At 47.3% G+C, this 5,704-nt stretch overlaps 1 pseudogene; it reads right to left on the reverse strand.

The window, feature by feature from the left end:
* Positions 1-1,970: 1,970 nt before the first annotated feature.
* On the reverse strand, positions 1,971-5,156 carry LOC109452541 (diacylglycerol kinase zeta; annotated as a pseudogene).
* Positions 5,157-5,704: the final 548 nt, after the last annotated feature.

A 5,704-nucleotide genomic window follows, 5' to 3' on the forward strand; every position in this document is an offset into this window, starting at 1 on the left:
GGAAACACAAAATAATATTTTGAAAGGATGGCGACATAATAGTTGCAAAAGAAAAATTCTGTATGTATCAAGAAAAACTATCCTTCCAAAAATGCAGGTTAGAATAAAGACATTTTTTGGCAGAAAAAAAGAGAGAGGGACAGGGAGAGGGAGAAGAAGAGGGAGACAGAGAGACAGAGGTTGATTTTATAAATGGCAGACCTGTACTAAAGAAAAGAGGTGTTCTTCACACAGAATGAAAGCAGTCCCAGGTGGATGCTTAGAGATTTATGAAATAATAAAGAGCAATTTAAATAAGTATATACATAATAAGTATTGATTTTATCAAACAATAAATTCTTTGAGAATTAAAATATGAAATACAAATTACTTGACACAAAGAACATATAACTCCAGAGGCTAATTAAGAGATTCAAAGGTCAAATAACGTAGAGAGTGTCCATAATATTATACTGACATAGACGCAAGTGGTAACCTCTAGAAAAAAAGCACTAAATGAGTGTGTAATAATGAGCTAATGGAAGGAAAAAATAGTTTAACAAGTTTACTTCTAAAAACAAAGAAGCCAAAATAAATAGACAAAAACAAATAGAATGCATAAGACAAAAAGAAATTAAATAATAATATGAAAGGCCTGTATATAGCTATATTGGTAATTGCATCAAATATAAATGGGCTAAATACTCCATTTAAATGACACAATAATAAGGATTATTAGATTTAATGAAAACGACAGGTATGTGCTTCTTACAAGATGATGAAAGTGAAATGATAAATAACGATATGTCATTGGCAATAAAGGAAAAGGTTGATAAATTGAAGTATATTGACGTTAGGAGCTTTTGTACATCGAAGAACATCATTTAGAGAATGTAATTATAAGTCACAAAATGGAGAATATATTTGACATACATATAACTGACACAGAGTTTTTATCTGTTATATAACCCCTACAATAAAAAAAAGAGAATTTAAAGCCAATAGAAAAAAATGGTGAGAAAGTTGGACAGGCATTTCACACAAAAATATCGAAATGGCTAAAAAACATAGGTACATAGTTTTTTTGTTGGTGTTTTCTTTTCATTTCATGGTGCATCACTGAAATCCTAAAGCTCATAATAAAAAGTAAGAAATTCCCAAGGAATCCCCAGTAAATATCTCCCCTCCAAGGCCATCCAGAGATGGACAGCATTACCTACAGAGTCTCTGAGGCACCGTTATCCATTTGAGAAAAGGCCTGCTATGAAAAAGAAATCTCTACAGTAAGTAGGAGTTTCTTCCAAGCCAACATTATTAAAAATCATAGTCTTAGTGTTGCACTTCTTATGGTTCCAGGAAGACAACCTAGTGTTTTGGTAATATAGAACTTATGAGGTCATGCGTGTCACTGTGTGTTTAAGGAGATGAGACTGTGGCCACTGTGGTGGTGGTTGTTTGGCACTGAATCAAATGTGAGTGCTGAAATACCATGGTGAAAAACAACTCAGTTGTATCCTGTTCAAGAAAGTAAAAATGTTACCATGTTGTGCAAAACAAAATGTTCAGTCTCTGGCAACTCTTACTGACAAAATCATTAAATCAGTTCTATAGAGAAGATTGAGAGCTACCTACTACTTTTTTTTTCTTTCAACAGTGTATTGAGTGCCTCTTGCATATCAAGTGCTGTTCTAGGCAATGCTGATACAGCAGTGAACACAGCAGATGGAGAATTGGCTCTCAAGGAGCTTACATTCTAGCCAGGCAGACAAGTACACAAGTAAAGAAAGTATTTTGAGAGCAGGAAGTGTAATGAAGAATACAAAAGGAGGTAGTGTAATTGAACAGCAACTTCAGATGGGGTTCCCAGAAATACGTCTCTGGGGAGTAAACCCCCCAGCTGAAGTGTGAATGGGAGAGGCAGTTCTGTGAAGGATGGAGATGTGTCTGAGGCAGCAAGGAAAAGTCCAGAGCAGGTGGGCAAACCTGAAGCCTCAAAGAACTGAGAGCTGAGTGGGGCTGGACTGTGGTGTAGATGGAGGGGAGAGGGCAGGCTGAGGCTGCACATGATGCAATGACCTTAAATGACCAGATACCCAGGGAGGGTACACGACCATAGGGAAGAGAAGGTTTTAGGCTGGAGAGTGTGAGCTGGAGGCCAGGGGCATGGTAGCTGGGATGGGTGGTGTGATTGGATGTTGCTGGATGTTGGGGGAAAGCTGACAGAACTTGCTGTAGAGTCAAATCTGGGGTGGAAGGAGAGAGGTCAGGGAGGGAGCCAGGTGCTTGGCCAGGTAGAGTTTGCTGCCCCTGAGTCAGCCAGGGGAGGGGACAGTGGGGACCGCAGGCAGCTAGCTGGACATGTGCCGCTGGTGCTGAGGGAAGTGGCTGGGGCTGACCGCAGCCGGCTTATAGGTGGGACTTCTAGTCAGTGGACTGGAGGAGCCTCAGGACTCACCAGAGCGTGGGTGAGCTGGGGCAGATGGGGGGAGGGGAAGTGTGGGTTGGGAAGTCAGGCTGGGCTGATGCCCTCCACATCTCTGGGTCCAGGAAATAAATCTCATTCTGTGTGATCTCCGTCACATAGCTGAGATGTTCCTGGGCCCGGCAGGTCCTGGAGAAATGGCTGTCAGTGCTGTCATACAGGGAGCAACTTTTGTGGGACAGTTTCTGGCATGTCGGGGACTTGGCTCTGTCACCAGAGGCTCACAGAGATGTCCAAGAGAGAACTCGACCCAGAGCAGTGGTGACCAGGTTCTCGTCTTTGTGGGAGAAAGAATTTAAGAGCGAGACAGATGCAGGAAAGCACAGGAAATGTATTGAAATGAAAGTACACACTTGAGAGGGAAGTGTGGGAGAACTCAGAGACTGAGTGCAGCGAGGAAGTCCTGACCATGGGTATTTATACCTCCGGGGCAGGTTTTTGATGACTCCCATTATAGTATCCGCAATGTAAATGAGATTATAATGACATTATAATTAGCTAAAAGTCAGGTCCCAGTTATAGGGATTAACCTTGCTGGATAAAATTGGTTCTTTTTCCTCTCCAGCTGCAGGAGCTAGATACAGTCACTTGTTACTTGTGTAACCAGTGAGGTGCCTCATGTTGTATCCTGGAGGGGGTTGTCAATTTCCTAGACTATCTATCCTGCCTCAACACTGGCATCTTCCAGCTCCTTCTGGAGCCTCACAGTGTAGGCGTGGCAGAGCTCTAGGTCACTGTTTCCTGGGACCACCATAGTGCCCAGGGGCACGGAGGCCTCCTTGAGTTGCTCCTTATCATAACGCAGGGCCTCCTAGTCATGCGTGCTGACTGTGTTCACGCGGACCCACAGCTGCTCAGGTACTGGGTGCTTGGCCTTCTGCACCCGGTTGCTCAGGGCCACGTGAATACCAAGGTGGCAAACTTGCAGGGCTCGGCATCCACCTGCACCGGGATGGCCTTGGACATGGTGAACACTGCAGGGCACTGCGTCAGCCGCTCACCATGCCTGCCCACCGGCAGTGCTGCCAGGGACGACATGGTGGAGCCAATAACCTCACGGTAGCCATCATTGTGCCTCTGGGCTCCAAGTCAAGGTGTTCCCCAGGGTGGCCCCACGACGTGGTGTCTGCACATTACCAGGGGATGTTCAGGAAAACTGTGCCCTGGGGTTTCAGGCCCTGAATCTTGGAGGTCAAGTCAGTTTTGTCACACAGCACTCAGATGTGCTTGGCCAAGTCCTTAGTTCTGCCCATCGGGCTGTCCCGGCACAGAATATGTGGCGATGGGAGGCATAAAACATCTTGTTGGGAATGCGGCTGTTCAATTTCTCTGGGTTTGCCTGTGGCTTCTAGTGAAACTCCAGGGTGATGCGGGCATCAAAGCCCAGGCTGAAGTGGTTGTTGAAGAAGCCCAGCGGTAGCTGGTCAGTCACCCTTACCACGCTCCTCAGGCCCTGCCTCAGGGTTGGGCTCCACGCGGAGGTCCCAGTGGTCCACCTGTACCACGTGGGAGGGGATCTCGGACTCCGGCTCATCTGTGTAGCCGCCGCCCCAGTAGAGGATACAGGCCAAATCATTGCCCATGCCCAGGGGCAGGATGGTATGAGCCGGTGGTGGCTTTGAGTGCAGCTGGTCCAGGGTAGAGAGGATCCAGCCCACGGTGCCATTACCCCAGGTGCACTTTGTAGTGTATCTCCAGCGTCTCCTTGGGCCCTTTCTGGCCCAGGGTCAGAGATTTGTCAGGAACTGAGATATCAGAGGAAGGACTGGATGATTTTAGTGACCTGGTTGCCCCCACTCTTGGGGTTTATAAACACTAGCAGGAGCTCCATGAGGAGTTGGGGTGGGCCTGATGATGAAGGGTCTGCAGTAGCCCCCCCACACACACACCTCTTGAGTCCTCTCTTGCTGGATTTACTCTTGAAGGATTCTTTCTTTTACTTCCTGCTTGCCTTGAGGGTGTTCTGGGACCTGTGGGCACAGAGGACCCAGGCGGGTTGGATGACAACAGAGGCGTGGACCTCCAGGCAGCACCGTTCCTTGATCTGCTGCAGAATGAAGCAGGACACCTTGCTACCATATACTTGGTTGCACCAAGAGCAACCGATTGTCCCAATCACTTTGCTGTGGAAGGTGAACTTCTGCTGGAAGCCCTTCCCACAGTGCCACCACTTGCCATCCTGGTGTCACCTGTGTACACAATGGTGCCACACAAAGGCTGGCTCACCCACGTTCTTGGATTCACGAAGAACGGCTTAGAGCAGAAACATATCTTTAGTTGTTTGATGCAGGGTGTGCACCACAATCTTGCAGGCTGCACACTTTCTCCGGGACACTGATTTATGGATCTTAGCTACGCAGTACTGCTCCCCAATATAGCAGAAATCCCCCGACGCTTTGGTCTCAAACCACAACTGCTCCGCATACGGAACCTGCTCACTTCAGTCCACAGTGCTCTGATTCTGCATCTTTGGCTCACTGCACAGTGTCCTGGGAGCAGGAAGAGAGAGTGCCAGTTGCTGGAGGCCCGACTAGTAGGTGATGCCTTTCCTGTGCAGAAGAGCTGCAGCCCTGGGAGGCGCCATGGGAGCCTTGTCCCTCTGTGGACCTGTGTCACGGTAGGAGCCGCTGGACCAGGCGGAGGTCCACTCAGAGTCGCTGCTCAGGGCCTCTGGGCTGCGGTCCTGTGGCCCCATCCAGCTCTATCCAGCCCTACCTGCGGGCACAACGCAAGGGGCTTGCAGGAGACGCCCATGCCCAGTGGGCGGTCAGGGCTCAACACACCAGCTTGGCTCTTCCACCTGCTGTCATAGCATGTTTGCTCCGCTGGTCCCCAAGAGCTACCCACTAAATTTTGAATGCCCCCAAGACTTTTTTATTTAAAAGTAACTGCAACAACCTATCGCAATACCTAAAAAGCAGTCTTAGATTCATTTCTTGGAGTTCTTTTCTTAAGACCTCCTCTAAAATGTAAATACTCTTGGAAGGGTTAATAATACATTCACATTAAAAAGTTAATGGCTCATGTTTCCATATTTTTCTAAGAATGACCGTATTGGCTACTGGTGGAGAGCAAAGACTTGTGGAGGGTTCTACAAAGTGTGGCACGGGGCAAAGACCACGGTTTCTGGTGTCAGGGTGACCTGGATTTCAATCCTGGCTCCAAAACAATTAAGTTGTGTGATAGTGGGCAAATTACATGATCACACTGAACCATAAGGTTGTGTGAAAAAGAGAGACAAAA

The sequence above is a fragment of the Rhinolophus sinicus genome, linkage group LG05 (assembly GCF_036562045.2).
Source record: "Rhinolophus sinicus isolate RSC01 linkage group LG05, ASM3656204v1, whole genome shotgun sequence".
Taxonomy (NCBI): Eukaryota; Metazoa; Chordata; class Mammalia; order Chiroptera; family Rhinolophidae; genus Rhinolophus; species Rhinolophus sinicus.